The 21,721-nt window shown below is 42.2% G+C and overlaps 1 protein-coding gene and 1 long non-coding RNA gene across 6 annotated transcripts in view; one reads left to right on the top strand and one right to left on the bottom strand.

Annotated features, from left to right (window-relative positions):
- ST6GALNAC3 (ST6 N-acetylgalactosaminide alpha-2,6-sialyltransferase 3) overlaps positions 1-21,721 on the bottom strand; it is a 647,729-nt gene that overhangs the window by 246,521 nt on the left and 379,487 nt on the right. The window lies entirely within an intron of this gene.
- Positions 2,355-8,608, top strand: LOC118914856 (uncharacterized). 2 transcript variants are annotated; one of them, XR_005025782.2, is made up of 5 exons: positions 2,355-3,558; positions 3,725-3,860; positions 6,047-6,146; positions 6,274-6,352; positions 8,116-8,608. It is a non-coding gene; the product is annotated as an uncharacterized LOC118914856 (long non-coding RNA). The 2 variants fall into 2 exon arrangements; XR_005025781.2 differs by having other exon boundaries at positions 2,772-3,558; positions 3,745-3,860.

The following is a 21,721-nucleotide window of genomic DNA, read 5'->3' as shown; positions in this document are numbered from 1 at the left end:
ACAGTACAGGTTACATAATTTGCCTGAACCTTAGTTTACTTACCTGTCAAATAGGAACAAATAATATATGCCACAAATGGCGTGGGATAGTGTACATCAAACTGTACATTCATATCAGGATGGGAAGTTGGAAGTTTTGACTGAATCTTCAGCTCTCATAGATACCAGATACCAAAGTGATCTGTGTGACAGACCAGCCTGAGGACTTGAAAAGGAGATAACGAAAGCCAATCACACAGTCCAATGCAAGCTGGCCACACAGAATGTAAGAGGTATGAGAGGGAAGAATTTGAAGGGGAATTTCTTTAGCAAGAGCTTTGCTGTGATGTCCCTTCCCCAAAGGAGTGCATGCCCCTTCACATCCAATCAAGCAAAAGAGACCTGGACTGTACACTTGGAAACTGGGGATCTTTTTTGCAGCTGGGGATATGTAGTGAACTGGCATCTAACTTTCAGTGTCAACAATGGCCTGAGCAGTGTCTCCCCAAGTTTCTTGGGACAAAAGTTGTGTGAGTGTGTGCCTCAGATTAATCTAGAACCAGAATGAGGTTCTGTTAGTTCCTTTCTGTTCAATAGTGACTTTAAGATGGGAAAGCTCATCCAGTAGAAGCTGGGGGTACCCCCTCAATCCCATTCCTCAGGATTATAGAAGGAGCAAAGAACCAGTCAGAGGAAAAAGCATCATCACCTATATCACGACAACTGTGCAGCTGAGAAATTCCCAGTACTGAGGGTGTGGGGGGAGGATACTGCAGAACCCGTCAGAGTGGTCTATGAGAGAAAAGTTTTAATATAGACCAGGCCCAGAGGGCATGAGGTCCCCTTACAGCAGAACTGGCCATATAAGAGCTTGCCTCTCCTTACCTCTTGCTCTAGTTCCAAGTGGTCTATAAATAGCACCTCGCTAGCGCAGAGAGAAGCAGGAAAGGAAAAGAAACTAAACACATAACACTTCCAGGCTGTGGGTTCTCTGGGAAGAAAGTCACTGTAATTTTAAATGAAGCTGGAAGGTTTAACTATTACATGGGGCTAGACACTTAAAGTACCAAATTATGACAGTACTTATTGCTTTAAGTGACCAGAATATTTTTATTATTTAAGAGTGCCAGAAAACCGATGGGAATACCCAAATTGGGTTTTCTTCCACAACAGAGGAAAAACTAAATCTATTTTAAAGACAGAGGTGACAAAATCATTTTGTTATTACATTCCATAAGTTTGTATTCAATGTACTTGAGACACAAAGACACACAGACATGCAAATACATATACCACATAATGTTATGCTAAAAACAGAAGTGGCTACAGAGACCACAATATAAAATTAATGGGAATTTCTGAGACCAACAGATCATGTCCATATTTAAAAACAAACAAAAACCTTCTGGATCCTACAATTTAATCCCCACTTTGAGAATCTAAGAGGGTCTAGAGTATGATGCAAGGGAATGCCAGGTGAAGGAGTTTCATCAGAAAGCTCTGACTTTGCTGAATCTCTAGCTCCCCACTTCTACCCAAGTCTGCTGAGGGGACCTTTCAGAAGATCACAGGGCGGGGGGTGATCTATAGGCTCCGTTTCCTGGTTAGGAGATGAAGAGGACTGACGGCTGACTAACCCCTGACTAACTAGTCTACCCTCCCAGATCAGTCAGGGCAGGCGTGTGAATGTTTCCCATAGAGCCGATGTAGGTCACACAGGAGAGAGAACAAATGTGGGATTTTCTCATATCATCCCTAAGAAGTTTGCCTAGAAGGCTCACACAGATCTGTCCTCTCCAGCTCCTAAGGGCTGAGAGGCGAGCCACAGGAGACCATCTAGAGTAGACTAGACATACATGCTTAGGATAAGGATACTCAGAAAAAGGGGCTCTGGGGAACCCTTGAAAGGCCCATGAAAGCTTCCTCAACCAGGCATATCAGCTTGAACCATCCACCAGGCTCAAAGAACAGCCATCTAAGAATTTGTGAGGTGAGGGTATTTATCCCCTTAACTTCCTCCCATCTCGTATGCAATCCTGAGTTGAGGAGATCTGAAATAGCAGCTAGAAGGTAAAGAGAGAGGTGAGCAAAAGAGAGTAGAGAAAGGGCCTAAGCCCCCTGCTCGCCTCTGAGTGCAGAGCTCCACCTCGGGAGGGAGAAGAGTTAACGTTACCTCAAGTTCAGAGTTTTGAGCATCCCATGGAACTGGAAATCACAATTACTGCGCTGAGGCTTTTTATGACTTCAAGGCATTTTAGGACCATTTGACCCATGAGTGAACAGAAGAATTATGGAGCCTCCTGGAATTTTCATCCAGCAGCAGAGAAAGGAATCCCTTTCCAATAAAAAAAAAACGTGAAAGGACAATAGGAAAAAACACTGTATTTTGATTGTGTGATGGTTACCAATTATATATCCTGTTGCCTAGATCAGCTCAGGCACATAGTAAATATTTATTGAATAAATTAATAACATATTCGTTTCACACACATATACACAAACCCTTGCACCTCTGGAAACTGTATCTTCATATAGCAAAACTTCTAAATAAGTACATTATTATGATAATTATTAATGCTGTAGAATCCAGTTACTTGCAATCTTGATAAGTACGTAGGGCTTGCAGTGGAAACATTCATCCATTCATCCATTCATTCACTAATTTAAATAACAAATGTTGACTAAACAACTACTTTATTCCAGGTGCCAGGACTGGACAATGGAGATAATAGGATGATGCAGCTTCTGTCTTCACAGATCTTATTATTCAAAGGAGAAGACAGTAAAACAAACAAATAAGTATTTCCAGAAAGCCTGTAGTTTTGACTGGGTAGGAAGGGAAAGGAGAAGAAAGATGATCACAAAAGGTTCATGAATGGGTTTTGCTCTGGTTTTGCTAAGTTCTGGATAGACAGCTGCCAGCAAAAAGGACAGCATGGGGAGAAAGCAGTACCAGCAAAGAATGAAAAAGGGCAGGGGCTGCCAAACAGGCATTTTGCTCACTACACAATTTGTTTAGCACTGGTTCTGGAAGTGGAAGCCACGTTGTGTTACAGAATCATGGACAACTGACAGATGCTAGAATGGGCTAGACTGGATGAGAGTAGTGGCGGTGGGAGGGTGTCAATGGGCCAGAATGCTCTGTAAATTGTTTGACATTGTCTTGCGTTCACTCATGTAGTCACTCATTCTACACATATTTATTAGGGCTCACTCTGAGCCAACCCGTATAACCAAAGGGTGAATCTGGGCTCTGGAGAACTGGCTATTGGAAGTCTTCCTGTTCTTTAGTTACTGCTTCCTGCTAGGGCTTTAGGATCTACTTCTCTCTTCCAGAAAGTAGGTAGCATAGTAGGTAGCATAGTTGAGCAATTAAGAAGAGAGGCTGTCAATGAACCCTATCTGCATTTTGTCTGGGTGACTCGGTCAAGTTATTCCATTTCTCTGAACCTGTTTCCTCATGAGTAAAAAATGTTAGAGTAGAAACACCTCCTTGGAGGGCTGCTGGGTGGATTAAATGAAACAATGCATGTAAAAGAATTGGCATGGTTCCTTGCATGTAGGAAGCCTTAGATAAAGGTTAGTTATTTATCATTCTCTCCTTTTCTTTTCTTCTCTGTTCTCTGGAAATTGGGCACTTTATTCTGCTCACCACAAATGCTGTGGTGTTTAAAATATTCCTACTTTGTGAAGCCATTTATTATTGGTATGTGGAATATCTCCTCTTTCTTCTCCTCTTAATCAGTGTTATTGTTAACAGCTCAGAAGCCACCCGGTGATTATGGCTCCAAAAGGAGTGAAATCTCAGGGGTTCCGTAACCTTTCAGAAAAATGAGGGCTCTCTTGGGCTGAAATTCTGAATGCTGGCTCTTACTGCAAAGGTGAGTTCGTGTGTGTGTGTCTGTATGTGTGTGTGTATGTGAAGGAAATTTGATAAAATTCCCCTTTGACAAATTTCCAAGTCACTGGAGCATGAAAAAAGGTATTTCTCATCCCTTGAAAGAAATTCTCATTGCCTTTTTCAGTGTGTGAATATCTCAATAAGCAGCTTGATTTTAAAATGTCAAACTTGCCACAGAACTTGGTTCTTGGGTAGGACAAATGCCTTTGATTTGTTTGAAGAAATTTGATTCGGAAATAGCCAAATGATTAGTTGTCGAGACTAAAGCTTTGAAGTTACAGAGTATAGATTTCTATTACAGGCCCAGGTGGAGCCCCAGACATTTGCATGTAAAATATTTCTAGAACTTTTGCATAATCTTAGATATTAAAATAAGCATGCTTAATGCATTTATAAGATCCCATCTGTCACATGCATAATGCACCTTCAAATGCTACCCAATGAGGAAATACTGTCTTATTGTTTCACCTTAATAAAAACAAGAGAACAAACACAGTGTGGATCAGTTGTGATTGCTGAAGTCTTACATGAACAGTTGCATTTAATTCTGTACATTGTGCATTTGTGATACTATTAAATAACAGTTCTTATGAGATCTCTATTTGAAAGAGACTCAGGAATGGGGAGCAGAATCAGAGAGTCAAGAATCACTCAAGCATAAAAATAAAAGTCTAAAAAAGACCTTGCAAGGTTGAAATGTCTGATCTTACCTGAAGTTAGAGAGCTGTGTGATGTTAGGGCTGGGGGAGACCAGAGGGAGACAGCTACTCTAAACCATTCATTTTACAAAATCAGGAATTAGGGTCCAAATTAGAGTTCGTTAAAACCTTATTTGTGCTTTTCTTTCAGATTTTCAGAAGAAAAAATTCTACAACTTCCTCTAGCAACATATTCTTGTGCTTAATCATCAGGAAATTGCAACTACCTTAATTTCTTCCATTTAGGCCTATTGTCTTGATGTGTGTGGATTTAAAGCAATGGTACATCATACATCTCTGTTAGTGACTAATGTTAGAACATGACACTATGACAAATGTTAGAAATTAGAAATAATTAAACAGAGATGAGAAAACTCACAGGGTACTGAAGCAGGGTTTTCCAGTAGATTCAGTTACTGTATGATGATGATGCAGGATCGGGAGGGGTACAGTGAGGACTTGGAGCAGATGGTCTGAATTCTAGTTCTGCCCCTTACAAGTTGTAGAACTGGGCAAATTACTTATCTTCTCTCAGTCACTATTTCTTTATTGGCAATAGCAATGGCTACTAACAGAAAAATGCTTTAAAAAAGGACTCAGAGAGTATCTTCCCATCTAAACACTCAATATATGGTGTTGCTCCACTGCCATAGACCATAATTGCACAGTAATAAAAAAAGGGTAGTAATTATGCATTATCATCACCTGTATCATCTCTGACAAATATGTTATTTAAACTAAGTACATAAGAATGTATTGCTATAAAGAGACTTCGAAGAGCTAGTATTTAGGGCAGGGGTGAAGGGACTGAAGGGTCTTTTTCTTCTTTCTTCCCCAGAGATCATTAAATAGAGGTACTATGTATCCCACTGCAGAGGAATGGACTAGGTGAAATTTTATTATCTTTCAAATCTATGACTTCTGGACTTTTGTCATCCCACCATCATCTTTGAATTCTATTTCATTTTCTTAGGTTTATGTGACATTAATTCATGTTTACACTCAAGGAAAATTTTAAAGCAGATTTAAAAGGCCATATGTACAAATTTTGTGTCCAATCTCAAGATTCTCTTATAAGAAATAGCTACTATTTTAAACATTTTCTTTTGCAGAGTATAAGTCCTGTTTGTTATCACTGGAGGTTCTAATATACCTGGGTAAAATGAACTGTGATTATTGAGAGTGGTTAACTCTTACGCAAATCTATTTCAGATCAGTAGTTAAGTGTTAATTTGCGCGATAATGTAAAGCAAATTCTTTTAAGTTCTCACTTTCGTTATTTAATACAAATTGATGTCACAATACTACTGGCAAAAAAAAAAATCTGTATTATTTCTGTTTGTTAGTTTCACACATTTAATTACAGATGTGGGAGGTGTCAATTTGGTTGCTTTTATTAACCAACTCTTACGGACAACTTCACTACTTTCAGGTCAGTACAGTATATGAAAATGTGAATTTTTTACAGGTGGATTGACTACTAAAGTGATTCATTTGGGTAATAAGGGGTCAACACACGCATATTCAGAGGAGTCCTCAGTGGCCAAGAGGAAACCAACCAATGACAGGTAGCTAGGATCTTGTTTGACTTTATGAGGTTATGTGCAGTTTGGGGAAAAGGAAAGAATGTTAACTTTGTTTCTACGTTCCAATGACTCCCCCCACCCCTTCTGCCATCAAACTTACTTCCTGGAGCAAACTCTCCTAGAGATGTGAAGATGTATGTGGAGTGGACAGCATTTCAGTTCTGCTGTATGTCTCCAGGAAACCACTGGTAAGCATGCTGATACCATGCTGGGTTGAGTATTACAAGTTAATGTACTAGTGGAAGGGCTAGCGCCACAAATCTGACCTTGGGGAAGAACAAGGTCAAGCACAGAATAAAACCTAGAGCTGCAGGATGAGAAAAAATAATGGTACTGGGAATATATTGATTTTAGAACAGGAAAATCATGACATTTTCTGTTGTGGATAGTAAAAGTCCATTCTTTGTCTGAATGGGAGTTAGAGAGAGTGGGCCTACATGTCAAGGAACCTGACTTAACTGAGGAATTGAAGTCTCCATAGAAATGACTACAGTAGATCAATCAGAACAGGACAGCCTGGATACAGCAAATACAGGACTAGTGTTGGTTCAGCCTGGGAGTCAACAGAATGTCTTCAGAAAATAAACCAGAGGGGACCCCAGCAAAGAGGAAAGGATGTATTTGCCAAAGCTCAGGACAGCTGGTCTATGACCAGTAAAGGAACTTCCCAGCCCAAACAACGTGACCTTTGGCTGCTGCGAAATGGTGACGAGTGAGTGTGACAGCCCAGGCCTACAAAGGGTGAGTTAATTTAAAGATCATGATACAGGGGAAGGGGAAATCACCCCAAGACCAGGAAAACAGAATAGAATTAGATGAAGTTAAAGGATGAAACACAGGACAGCCCATATTCTAGACTCAGAGAGGGGTAGGAATGACAGCTCATTGTCCGGAGGAGGAACAGCACAGAAGCCCACAGCTCCCTCCTCACCACCCTTCCTGACCTGCCTTTCCCAGGAGGACTGTGCTGGGGATGAGTCCTATTCAAAGACATTTTCCCTGGTCACAGGCCCATAGGTTTCACAATGCTGAACGAAAGTCAAAGACAGGGCCCGTGGAAGAGTGGTATCTTCAGAACAAGGTATGGAGTAAAACAATCAGAGACCTTGCTGCTCATGTTCACTGCTCTGTCTCCAGTACTTAGATGAGAGTCTGACACATGATAGCTGTTCATTAAATCTGTGTTGGGTGGATAATAACTGAATGAAGCATGAGTGGAGGCTGGAAGGTGTTTTGTCCCTTGGTTCAACCCTTGCCTTGAGAAAGCCTGGAGCTAAGGGCCCCAAACAGGCCAGGAGAGGCAGACCGGTCAGCTCTGTCCCGGGCACTGGGACAAATGTGCTTTCTTGACAAATATGCTCCTTCTGAGCCAGCTTTCCCTCCCACTGAGTGAGTGAGTGAGATGTCCAAGTAGGTTTAGGCTGAAGGAAGCTGCTTGCCCTGATCTGCCCCAAGCTCCGTGATATATTAAGACCAACGCACTCAGGAGGAATTCCCCCTGGTCCAGCTCAGCTCACAGAGGACCTCATCAGGGCACAGAGACAGGCCCTCGGCCGAGCTGCCCCTCTGCCTGAGCATGTGTTCTCGGGGTGGCAGGGGAACAGTTGAGGGCAAGATTGAAAGGTTTAGATCCTGGGACATATTCTGCCTGCCTCTTTAAACATAAAATATAGGATTTACCAAAAACATGTTGGATTAAGAGATAAGAATATGATTTGCTCTGAGCAGTGATAAATATTTTTTGGATATTTTATATGTTTTAAAATTATTTATCCTTTTTCTCTCTCTCTCTGTAGCCAATAGAAGATAAAGTCAGGAAAACAGAGCAAAGGGGGGAGCAGGCAAAGATACTCTACAGGTGTCTCTGGGAAGGATTTTGGGACACAAGTCACAAAAGTGAAGATAAAGCCCATCCTAGATCACGGCCTCTAGGAGAATATTTCTCTCATAGGTCCCTGAAGAGACAGAAGACAAGACAGGGGGCAGGGGCTGAAGAGACACTCACCACCTGCTGGGGAGGTTCCATCCCTATGGGTAATTGGAAAACGTCCGAAAAACCCCTTGTTGGGAAGGGTTATTAAAGCTACTTGTAAACAACACAAACAGATCTGAAGGCAGCCAATAGTCTGGGGCTGACCAGCTGTTCATTTTCATAAAGGGCAACATAATTTTCAGCTTAGGGTTTTAATGGCAGTTTATGCCTGATGCCATAAAGCCCTGTATCAAAACTGCTCCCCTGAGGAAGAGAAAGAAAGGTGTGCAAAGCACAAGGATATTGTCCATACCTAATGTACTGAATGGTCCCCAGTCCTCAAACTCATACCTAACCTTATTGCATTCTCAATGAAAATGGTCCTGGCTCATTAAGGAAAACAATCAATGGCCTTACTGAAGCCCAGCATGCATATGTCTGAACCAGAATCAAAATGAGAATTGCTTACATATTTACTTAGTGTATTTTCTCATTCTTTTTCCCCCATACTTATGGGCATAAGTACCTTAGTAATAAACAGTACAAATTTACACGAGAGCAGGGGACCACAAACTATAGCTTGTGGGTTAAAGACAACCAGTGGCCTCTTTGTATGAGCTAGAACGGCTTGTACATTTTTAGAGGGTTGTAAAAAATAACAAAGACTATTTGATAGAGATCATGTGTGACCTACAAAGCTAAAACATTTACTATCTATTCTTTTATAGAAAAAAGTTTACTGAATCCTGCATTAGAACACTGCTTATTTCCTTACATCCAAAATTATGCACAATGAATAAAGAAGGAAGCAGTATGTCAGTTTTGGTTTTGCCTAAAGATTTGTAGAGTCTGTGTACAACAGCATTAGTCTAAGGAGGAAGGTCTTAATGATACCTATAAATCGTAAAATGGCCTGTTGCTACACATTATATTAAACATTTGTTACATTGAAATCATTGACTAAAATGCAGTTGGAATTCATTTCCTTATAAAAATTTCTGAAAAATCCTCTCAATGAGAGGCCGAATATATGAAAGTCCAAAATTACCACTAATTCCAATGATGACAGGTACCACTTACTGTGCATTTACCAGACTAAGTACTTTGCACACAATGTCTCAGTAACTCCTCAAAACAACCCCCGAGGCAGACAGTCTCCTCCCCATTTTAGAGATGAAGTGGCTGAGGCTCAGAGGGGATAAGAGCACATCCAAGGCCTCACAGACAGTAAGTGACTGAATGCAGTTCCAGCTGACCGCAGAGCATGAGTAGGTCACCTTGACATTACACTGGAGAATCACTAGACTATCCTCTCCTCTCTAGAAGTATGTTTTTTCATTTTTTTAAAACAAATGGTGCACAACTTGGCAGACGGGGAGTCGCAGTGTGGCCTGTCAGCAGAACCTCACTACCTCAGCGTTCTCAGCTTGCTCCCTGTGCGTCCAGCTCAGAACACAAAAGTACCATTTTTGAAGGTTTAAGGATCCATAAAGGAAAGCATCTTTTGTCCTTTCACTGTGATTTAAAAAGCTGAGGTTAGGGTTTTTTATTTTCTTTTGGGTCTACTGAAAGGGCAAACCTTGGAATCATGATAATTTTAGTTGAGTGTGTATGTTTCATTCCATATTTTTATGCTAAGCAATGCAGCCTTCCAAGAAGTGTAACTAAAATACAGTGCAATCCTGCAGGATACCACGTTGCCTTATTCTCTGATGTGTCGTCTCCCTCTCCTTTCTATCTCCCCTTCAAAACCCCTTGATATCTCTACCTTTGCTACTAAATCCAGAATAAAGGAGTGAGAAAATACCCTTCAGTCTGGAACAAAAGGGAAGGAGAGCTGGCTGAATCTTTTTGTTTGAAGCCTCTAGCAGCTCCAGCCCCGACTCGGCCCTCAGCTTCAGGCCTGCATCTCCAGCTGCTAAGGGAGCATTTTTACATGGAAGTTGTGCTGTTACATCAAAAAATAACAGCTGTAAACTGGACTTACTATCCTCAAGGATCCAGTTCTTCACCTAGATATACTGCTGCCATATACTGTGTCATAATAATCTTTTATTTCCCCTTCTCCTTTGCCCCCATCCAATCACCAAGTCACAGTGCACTTTGACACCTACTGTTGTCCCACATTGTCCCCTGTCTCTCTCTCTCTGTACTTGTCAGTCCTTCACCTGACACCTGGATCGTGTGTGAGGTCTTTTAATTTGCCTCTCTGCCCAGAAACTCTTCCTCCTCACATTCTATTGCAGCACAATAAAGCTCTCAAAACTCTGAGGCTTAAAGCAATGGCTACCATTTTTCTGCTCACAATTCTGCAATATAGGTAGGGCACAGTGGCAGTGGCTTGCCTCTGGTCCACATGTGTTAGCCAGAGCAACTTGACTGGGGGTTGCAGGCATTAAGCTGGTGTGACTGGCATGTCTGCTGATTCTGCTGGGGAGGCTGCACCGGTTGTGGCCACCTGGGTCTCTCTTCCTGTGCTCTGTCATCCCCTGAGGCTGCTGGCTACCTGTTCCCTCTCTCCAGCAGGCCAGGGAGTTGTTTTTTTTTCTCACTTGGTAGCTCAGGGTTCCAAGGCCTGGGCACAAAAGTCACACAGTGTCAGTTTTGCCTCATCCTGGTCAAAGCAATTCACAAGTCAGGCTCAGATTCAAGGGGAAGGGATAGATTTTGCCTCCTGATGGGAAAAATAACAAAAGAGCACTGTAAACGGGCATGTAGGATGGGAGGGCTTTTTGTGTGACCATTATAACTAGATAAGATCTATATTCTAGCACTTACGTTTCAATATTAATGGAGTCCAGACTACTCCAAAATAAAATAGTCAGCCGTACAAAAAGTGAATTTCCCATCTATAAGTTTATCCAAGAACAGATTGGATGGTATAGAGACAGGCTCTAACCCATCTCTGAAAGTCTACCTTTCCAATAGCATTTTGCATTTTTAAGAAAGAGAAAGATGATTCAATAAGTCAGGAAAAGTATGGGTATAGTCAATCATTTAGTTGGGGTAAAGAATCATTTTAAATTCTAACTTCACACTCCAGACTACAAAAATTTTCAAATGGTTCACCTTAGACTTGTCATCACTTGGAAATGTTCCATTTGTAGAAGCAAACACCAGTCTCTCACTTCGTGAGCACAATTTCTGATCATAGCAGAATTCTCACCCCTTTTGTCAGACTATACATTCTGACTAGTGTCATCTTGCCTCCAGAAGTTACTGCTATGTAACTACTTCATTTATCGGTCCTATTCCATTCCTCACTCCTGCCACCGCTTTCCTCCCACCAGCTGAGCTGTCCCTATATAACAAAGACAACTAGCTGTTGGTCTTGAATGCCTTCAACTTCCTGCTCCCCACCCATGAAGATGTGCATTCTTAGCTTTTCCGCACTTACTCCCCCACCGACGCTACTCCCAGCCCTGGAAATAAGAAGCTCCTCCTATCCAAGGTTCATCCATCCATCTACCTCTTCTATGAATTCCATCCTCCCTCATCTTCTCAGTAATACTGAGACAGGGCAGAGACATGGGACAAGCATCATGATTAATTTTCCTACAAATGCTGAGATACAAATGGCATAGTAAGAACAGGAGGGACTCCATCTTAAGGCCAAGATTCCATTTTAAAAGCAGAGAGTTGAGAAGTAAGATTCTTAACATAGTCTTTGGTAATTAGCCAACAACTTATCTTAAGGCAAGGCCAGCAGTCTTCACTAACATGTTCCCAGTGGCTGAGGGTAACCACTACCCCATCAGTAGGGAGGGGCTGCTGAGAGCTCTGATATGGGCCTGTAAGTTCCCATTGCCTGGATGACCTGGATTGAATAGCAGCTGAGAGATCTGCTCTTAGACGCCTGCCTGAAATCTTTCTTTGCAAAGTTCTCAGACTACAATGTCACTCTTTCCCATGCTCTGTGGCTCCCCAAGTCCTGGAGTGGCAGGGGCTGGTCCCCACGCCATGCAGATCCAAGTGGACACAGGATGCCAGGTGACCCTGGCTTCAGGAGTTGGCAAAGGAATCTGTCCCAGGCCATGTAGGAGTTCAACAAACTTCCCGTCCTTCCCTCTGCACTTCCCTGCTCTCAGCTGCCTGGAGGGCTGCTGCCATGTGTTACTACTCTCACTCTAATGAATTCCTTCCTTTCTTACACTCATCCAAAGTATTCGTGAATTCTTTATTGATCAGAGTTAGAAGCCCACTCTCTGTTGAGGTCTCACCAAGTGTGCAGGGACATCTCCCTGGATTGGACTGCAGTGTATCAATATTACTCCATCAATTAATCCCTCTCTTGTCTATATACTCAATCTGTCTCTCTCGGACAACTGCTTCTTTTCCTCCAGCATATACTCATCTTCTACCTCTCTGAAATAAACTCCCAAATCTCTGCTGTCTATCTGACTATGACTTCATTTTCTCTCCAGTTTTCATACCCAAACTTAAAAGTAGTCCCAGCTTGTCGTTTTTATATACTTGAAAACCACAGCTAGTGTTTATTGAGTACTTGTAAAGAAACCAACACTGTTCTAAGCATTTTAGACCCTTGAACTCATTTAGCCCCATAAGAAACTTGAGATAGTTCTATTTTTATTCCCATTTTGTATAAGGGGAGATTGGAGCAGGGGGTGGGAGAGGGAGTTTGGGGAAGTGGGGTTCCTATGGCCAGGATCCTCACTGAACTTAAACCACCTGATGATGTAACTGACCTGTGACTAGGTTACTGCTTCCACACCTTTAGGCAGTAAGCTATTCTTGTGCTATTTAGAGAGCTCAGCCCAGTGCCCTGGGTGGAGGCAGACTCTAGTGCTTGACCTACCGCTGGTAGAATAAGATGGGTAGTAAACCCTTTCACCCCAAAGACCATTTTGCTGTCAATTTCTTTGGTCACATTGAACCCATAGTGAACTTGCCCGAGGCTGAAACCCATTGGCAAGACAGTTGGCATAGTCGGCAGGATTCATTGTTGACCAAGGAAAAAGACAGGCTGCCCTTATGGGAGGGGTGCTTCAGCAGGCTGCCCCTGTGAATGGGGAGACAGTGGACCGTCCCCCAGTGGGTATGTGGTCTGAGATGGCTTGCCTCCTAGGGAACTGGGCCCCACCCCAGGACTGGAGGCAAGTGGCAGTGACACCTGAGGCAGTAGGGGTGGCCCTTGGTATAGTAAGCAGGTCCTTTGAGAAGCAGAGTGCCCATGAGGCAGCAGGGACTGTGGGTTGGCTGCTTCTCACAGTCTTAAAAAGGTCTACAGGAGAAGAGCATGCTCCTGAAAAAGACCCAAGAAATAAGGCATGAGAACGCGAGCTGCAAACTCCTGTGGATTCCCTGAGAAGGGAGATGGCATCGATGTAGAGGAGGCAGCACGAGAATGCTGGCAGTAGGTGCCATTGAAGAGGGAAAAGATTCCTTACAGAACGAGATGCAGTAACACTGATGCCCACAGTCCAATGCAGGGAGATGGCCCTGCACGCCTGGTGAGACCTCGACTGAAGAGTGCGCTTCTAACTCTGCTCTCCTGTGCAAGGTGTTCTGAAGGAGGAAGAGGCCATCAAGGGAAAGGACGAGCTCCTGAGGGAAGCACAGGCGGAGGTGGCACGAGAACATCACCTGCGAAGCACTGAGGTGAAGGTAAGAGAGCTGGAATGAACTCGCCAACCTATTGGATTCTGGTCACAACTCTGGAAAGGGGCAGAGGTATGACATATTTTGATAGAAAAACAACTGGCTGCTATGTATCATGCCTTGCTGGCTACAGAGCCAATAACTGGAATGGCTCCGATAAGGATAGTAACCACCTATCCCATCTTGGTGTGGGTACGAGACTGGACCCAAAAGCCAAGGAGTAGTGTGGCATAAACGCCTACACTGACCAAGTGGGCTGCTTACCTATAGCAGCTTAGTGCCCTCTCTAGTAGCCCCTTGAGTGAAGAACTCCAACACTTATTGGGGCTGGTGACATACACTGGTGAAAAGCAGGAAGAACTTGCTTTTGAACCATTAGTAGCAAGGAGTCCCTATCCGACTTCAGATTTCATGCCAGCCCCTATACCTGAAGATGCATGGTACACAGATGGCTCCAGCCATGAGAAGCCCTCAAAATGGAGGGCTATAGTTTTCTACCCTAAGACTGAGACAATATGGATGGAAGATGGTGAGGGGAAGAGCAGCCAATGGGCAGAGTTGCGGGCCGTGTGGCTTGTGATCAGCCAGGAGCCCTCCCCTATAGTTGTCTGTACTGACCTCTGGGCTGTCTATCAGGGCTTGAGTCTGTAGTTACCACCTGGTACCATGCCAACTGGCTGGTTGGTCACTGACCTCTTTGGGGGCAAGAACTGTGGCAAGACTTATGGGTCTATGGTCAGACTAAAATAATTACAGTAAACCATGTGACAGGTCATTTGCCACTGGCATCCCCAGGAAATGATGAAGCAGATAAATTGGCCCAGATTCGTTGGTTAGAAGGAAAGCCTGCCTCTGATATAGACCAATGGTTACATCAGTGTTTGTTGCATGCAGGGCAAAAGACAAATGTGGGCTGTAGCCCTTCGGTGAGGCTTGCCTTTGACCTTTGAAGAGGTTAGCAAAGTCCAGCAGGAGTGTGTCATGTGTTCCAAAAGGGACTTACACTGAGTTCCACAGCAACATGGGACAATAGCTAAGGGGCCTATACCCCTTGTGAGGTGGCAGATAGAGTATATTGGGCCTCTACCTGTGTCAGAAGGATATTGGTATGCGATGACTTGTGTGGACACAGCTACTGGACTTCTGGTTGCTTTTCCTACCCGTTGTGCAGACCAGCAGATGACCAAAAGAGGCCTGGAGTGTCTCTTTGCTGCCAATGGCCAACCACAGGTAATTGAAAGTGATCAGGGCACCCATTTTACTGGACATACACTGCAAGAATGGGTGCGACAGCTGGGAATCAAATGGAAGTTTCATGTTCCATACAATCTTACTTCAGCAGGCATGATAGAGAGGCACAGTGACTTGTTAAATTCTGGACTGAAGTCAGATACCAATAGTCTGCGGAGATGGTCAGTCCACTTATGGACCATGTTACAGTGTTTGAATGAAGAGACACTGAAAAGGAGCCCTGGGCCCCGTAGATATGTTAACACATATGGCTGCCTCCCCTATACAACTGCAAGTACAAACCAAGGAAGAATTACTGAAGCTGAGATTTGGTCACCAGAATACTATCTTTCTGCCAGCACCAACTGCACTGAACCCCGGAGACTCCATTAAGTGGACATGGCCTTGGACCTTCCAACATATGGACCAATGATGGCTGGCTCTCCTGGCACCTTGTGGACAAGGCATGGAAGCTAGCCTCCTGTGTATTCCTGGAATAACAGCAGAGTGGGTGCCAAAGGTCACAGTAGTATATCCTGAATGGCCAGAAAGTAGGAGCATCTTACCGGTGAGTTTTGTTTTATCATTATGGCCAGTGCATGCACCTCTAGTAGAACTATATATAGACCCTTCAGTAACCCCCATGGAGAAAGGAGTAAAAGTATGGTATACTAGACCTGGAAGGGACCCCCTTCCTGCTTCAGTCCTATCACAGGACCACTCTCTTGCATGCATCCTACCTGATGGACAAGATTTGCCTATGTTGGTGTCATTAAAACATGTGCCTTATTGCCTCTAAGGTCTTTCTGGATTGGAAACCTCCTCTGGCTTGAGGATTATTATAATTTTTGTTACCTGTATCAAAATCTTGTTGTATCTTAATTTTTGTTATTATCTCTAAGTTGTTGTTATCCTCTGTTGCTGTTGTGGAATCTGCTTACAGTGCTCCAGCTTTCTCGCATAGGGACCATTGTGGAAGCTTGAAAGCATGTAGATTGTAAGGCGAGAATCCTGGAGGGGTGGAGTGTGGGGAAGCTGGGGTTCCTATGGCCAGGATCCTCACTGTACTCAAACCAACTGATGATGTAACTGGCCTGTTGCTAGGCTACCGCTTCCACACCTTTAGGCAATAAGCTATTATTGCACTATATAGAGAGCTCGGCCCAGTGCTCTGACTGGAGGCAGGGACACTAGTGCTCGACCTACCGCCGGGAGAACAAGCTGGGTAATAAACCCTTTCACCGCAAAGAACATTTTGCTGTCAATTTATTTGGTCACGTTGAACCCATAGTGAATTTGCCTGGAGGTGAAACCCATTGGCAAGACAGGGAGAGAGTAGGGGGTAGAGGTGTGGGGAAGGGCAATTGATTTAGTAACCTGGCCACAGTTGACAAACGGCTCATAAAGGGCAGAGTTTGGATTTGAACTTGAGTGGTCCAGCTCCAGAGCCCATGCACTCACACACGGACTTTAGGGACTCAAATATCCCTGCTGTTCAGTCCGCTACAGGCTGGCTTCTGCCTTGGTACCTGCTTTCACACAGGTACCAAGGCCACGCTAGTTTCAAATTTCAAATGACACCTGTTGGCACTCATCTCAGGTGGCAGATTCATGAAGAAGAATGAGGAGGGAAGCTGAAAAGAAAAGAGAGAGCAGAGACTTCCTTTCCCATGTTCATCTGGGGCAACATGGGAACTCTGTTCTTGTCCAGCAAGGCTGGCAAGGAGGAAATGAATCTTTTTCTGGTACCCAGCTATGACTTGTGTATTTTAGACCACGTTTCTACATGGAAACATCTGAAATGTTAACCAATTCAAATCAAACTCACAGATAAAAGTAACTTTGCTCAATTATACTGGAAAGCGATCCCCCAAACTGAATGTTTACTTGGTTAAACACCAGTTTTTTGGAGACATTGAATCTTCTTGCTCACTAACACCTGCACAGAACATGGGCCTGCAAAGCCCTTTGGATGCTTGGAGAGCTTCATAAAACCCAGTCTTTTAACAATAGGTCACTGGCATTAATATTTTCAATTATTGAGAAAAGTCCCCATTGCTTAAAAAAATTAACCTTATTCCTATTCAAATTTGATAAACATAACTTGGACATCTTTATAAAAGCTGTTTGGAAAAATACAGTGGCAACAGAATGATGCCAAAATAATGTAAAACAAAGGGGAAATTATCCATACTTAGATATTTGAATATTTTTTATTTCTATCTCATTTAGATAGGCAACAAATGTTTATTGAATCTAAGCACATGCATTATGCCATACTATGTGCAGAGAGAGCAATCTGAGGAAAAGTAGGCCCTACTCTCTTAGGTTTTAAGTGCCAGTGCTCAATATATGTGCAACTGGATGAACGTTTATTTATTCATGAGTCATAAGCTGCTGCTGATTGCTAGGCATGTCACTGCCTTTAAGGATCCCACTTTCAATGAGCTTACAGATTGTTGAGGAGAAAAGACAAGAATACTGTGAACAATAACACAAAGTAGAAAAGAAAACTTAAATACTGTAGCAGTAACAAGCATATAGTAACCATTCGATAAATACTTGTTAAATAAATAGTAAAGTGCTATAACATAAGTTCATGTTAAGTGTCACAAATATTAGAATAAGGAACTTAGTAGGTATTTTATGAAGACAGTATTTGAATTGGACCTGAAAGAGAAACAGACTGCCATTGGTAGGCATGGATAAGGATGTTCCAGGGCAAAGCCACAGAGGCAGGAAACTCCAAAAGATTTGTGGCCAGTTGCTTTTGCCGCGACTGGAAGATAAAAAGAAAGAGAGGTTAACCAAGGAATTAGTATTTTAATAGAAGGTAATAAGGAACCAGATTATTGAGGAGTGGTAGGACAAAAACTTTGACTTAATAGATAAATTGGCAATGGAGTATTATGTTAATAGACCAGAGGGATTCTGAGGAAGACCAAGTCATGTTTGTCCTGCTATCAACAAACGACACTAGGTATGGCTGTCAGTAAGCCCAAACTTGGAGATGCTGCAAGGTCAGTTCCAGCCCACTGTGATAAAGAGAATATTGCTATAAAGCCAGTCAAAAGAATAGTTGGCTTTCCCAGTGCAGATAAAAGTTACGTTTATATTATACTGTGGTCTACTAAGAATGCAATAGCATTATGTCTCAAAAAACAATGTACATACCTTAATTTTAAAATACTTTGTTGCAAAAAAATGCTGATCACTGTCTGAGCTTCTAAGAAGTTGTAGTCCCTGATCACAGATCACCAGAATATACTAACAAGATAATGCTGACAATACTGTGAGAATTACCAAAATGTGACAAAGAAACACAAAATGAGAAAATGCTGTTGGAGAAATGGGCCAATAGATAGGCGATGATGCTGGGTCGCCTTCAGTTTGTAAAAGACACCATCTAGGAAGCACAATAAAGTGAAGTGCAATAAAATGAGGTATGCTTGTCTAGTGGACATCTGTCATCTGCTTATAGCATCTGGCCCCTGCTTCTAGGGGAAGCTCCTGAGCAGAATCATCTCTGTCCCATGCTGCAGCCCCTTTTGTGTGGAGCTGATCCTGGCTCCTGGAGAGAACGGGGTAAGTGGGGGACCTTGGCCTCAGTGGCGAGCTCTTGAGATGGACATGTTACCCAACTTGGACTATAGAAGTCAGGTCTCAAGGTTTTGTCCAAACTTGGAAAAAAGCCCTTGATTTTTTTTTTTTTTTTTTACCTACTGGATTTGGGTGAGCATAGGGGAAAACCTGTTTGAAAACAGTGACAGCACAGGATAAAGTGTATTTTTAAATTTATGATGTAATAACTTCCTTACTTGTCTACACCATTTTCAGCTGGAATTTTCTTCTCATTTGCAAATGAAAAGGATCCTGACTGATACAGTAAGAGCTTTACTTAATGAATAAACATAAAAATGAGCGATTGGTTTTACATGCAGAAATAGAATAGATCTAGTGGGAGAGATCACTCTTTGGTTAGCCAATCTACCTTATCATTTCCCATCCCTAGGTTCCAACAGTCAGTTTCACTTGGCGTCTCTTTCACACATGAGCTCTATTCATCTCCACGCAACCATATTATGACCTATGTTTCTATCAAGTTCATCAGAGAGAATCACAGGACTAGGCACACAGTAGAAATGCAGTAAGTCCTTTGATTGATTTATGGCAGCACCTAGGCTTTAAGAGAGAAAACAAGTGATGAAGTATCCTATTTCAAAAAAAGAGTATAGTTTCACTGTAAGTAAACAGTGATTAATACCGGGAATGCCTTCCAGCTGGCCAAAATAACCTCCACTGGGCAAATGCGAGAAACAAGAGGGGCCATTTTCATTTGTGCTCACCTGAAGCAATGGCTCCATTAATGCAAAAAAATCAAATACCCGTCAGAACGTTTCAAACTTGTTCCATTCTAGGGGGTTACCACAAACTAGCTAAGCAACTCAGTATTCCCGTGGTGGCATTACATTGCTATGGCTTTGGCTGTTCTGTAATAATGTAACTGCTCTCCTTGCCTTACCTATTGTTAAATTGGTGGGCTTTATACATCATTTATAAGCCTCCTGGTGTCATTTATTGTGAATCGCTCTGGTTCAAGTCACATTTGTTCAACATCCTAAGAAACGAATGTTCCAGCTACTAAACAAAACTTTTATAAGAAAAGAAATGATTTGAAACATGTTCTGGATTCAGCTTACCTTAATAAAGTTAACTGGATTAGCTGCCAGAGATATATCTCTTTGTGAATTATTGGATAAATTTGTGACTCTTTTCCCCAGGGCTCTGAATTGAATCCATTCAATATTTACTGAGTGCCTACACGATATGCAAGGCACTGTGCTGGGCCCGGGGGCAATCTGGTGTTCTGTTCTATTAGATATAGTCCCTGAATCCGTAAGAAAGTAACAAAAAATGTAAATGATGAGGACAAGAAGAAAGAAACAGGAGGAGGAGGTGTGCTGTGTTAGGGTAGCCATAAATAAGGAAAAAGAAGTCTTCAACAGTAGTCTTTTATAAGGGGAATAAAAAAGACATTTTTGGCTAACACCCAGGCCAATACTTAACCATAACCAGAGGGATTTAAAAGAAACATGCAACAATTGTCTCCTGCATAAATAACATTCTTTTACTACCTAGTTAATAATATTGTAATAACCAGTAGGTTACCCTTTTGTGGGGATTTCTCTTTTAGGCCATTAAAGTAGCAAAAGCAAGTGATTCCCTATCAGCAGATTTGTTCCCAAGGGAAGACTATTATTTTTTCATGTGTGATGCCAGAGTATCTCCTTCTCTTCCTCCCCCACCCCCTTTACTTCCTACTTTTCTTCTTTCTTTCTTTTCTCTATTTCATAAACATTTACTCAAAATACTAAAAAGTTAACAAGAAATTTCCAGTTTTTGCTATTGTTAAATTACATTCATTAGAAATGCCCTCTAATGATTAACTACACTGGCCCATCACACGTGGGATATGGAATTCCACAGTCCCTTGACCTCAGAGGACAGGTAGGAGTCTAGATTCTCATGTGTTATAAGTAGAGACAAAAATGTGCTGGTCAAAGTGAAGAGTACAGAATAACTCTAACGAACCTTCCCATTTATGGCACTTTCAGAGGGGCGGTGAAGGTAATGGCCTGGAGAGTTCATGTCCTGTCAGTTAGTGCAGGGCTGGGATGTTCAGTGATGAGAGGCTCCTTTAGTATATTCACAAACAAAAAATACAACACTGGCCTTTTGCAGGGTCTATATTTAGTAGGATTCAGGGCTAAAGGATTTTTTGTTTCTTACTGTATGAATCCAGAAGGCTAACATCAGGCTCTGCAATGTGCCCCAAATAGCTATTGAAATTATACGTATTGAAGTATTTGGGGGTAAAGGCTTTATCTAGGTGCTGACCTGTACTTAAGGTAGGGTCACTGTTGCCTGTTGCTTTCATTTCTTCCAGATTTTATGAACCTCAGCCCTTTCACAAATGGGCCACTATGCTAAACCCCTCCTTACTCTCTTTGCCTACTATTTGTAGAACTGAAAGGAACGAGGGAGGAAGGAGAGGAGGGGATGAGGGGAGGAAGGAGGGAGGGAGGCAGAATTGACTGATCCTGGTATATATAACACCCTAATTTTAGCAAAAGAATTACAGAGAAAAAAAAAGAGAAGAAAACATGAGAGTGTCAGCAAGAGCTTGCATATACATAAATACCGATATTTGGCATTTCAATGCAAGCTGTTCACTGGTGGAGTTACATAAAAAGCAAACAGTCTCATCTGAGCACCTCTGTAGACCTTTAGTGAATGGAAGCAATCAAAATTGCACTTTATTCCATTTTATTTTAATTCATATGTTACCTCTTTCTAAAATTATTTCAGGCATCAGTTCAATCATTATATTTGAGTGCTTATATTAAATTCAATTTAAAAAACAATTTTTACAACTTTCCCCTAATTAAGGGTGAAAAAATAATTGGAGAATATGGACACAAATAGGGAATTGATTGCCTGCTATCCCACTATTCACAAGACCATTGTTGACACATTTGCATCTTTTTAATTTCTTCTTTCTTATGAGTGAGAGTGTAAAAATTGGAGTCATGCTCTATACATAGTATTATATTTCACTTTTTTTCACATAACTTTACTGTAGACTTTTAAATAGATAAACATATATTTCTCTACTTTCAGTGTCTACCTGATAGTCCACTGTATATCCATAGCATGCTTTATTTAACTACTCCCC

Source organism: Manis pentadactyla, chromosome 4, assembly GCF_030020395.1.
Source record: "Manis pentadactyla isolate mManPen7 chromosome 4, mManPen7.hap1, whole genome shotgun sequence".
In the NCBI taxonomy this organism is placed as follows: Eukaryota; Metazoa; Chordata; class Mammalia; order Pholidota; family Manidae; genus Manis; species Manis pentadactyla.
The sequence above is the reverse complement of the archived record's forward strand: the minus strand, read 5'-3'. Positions and strand labels throughout refer to the sequence as shown.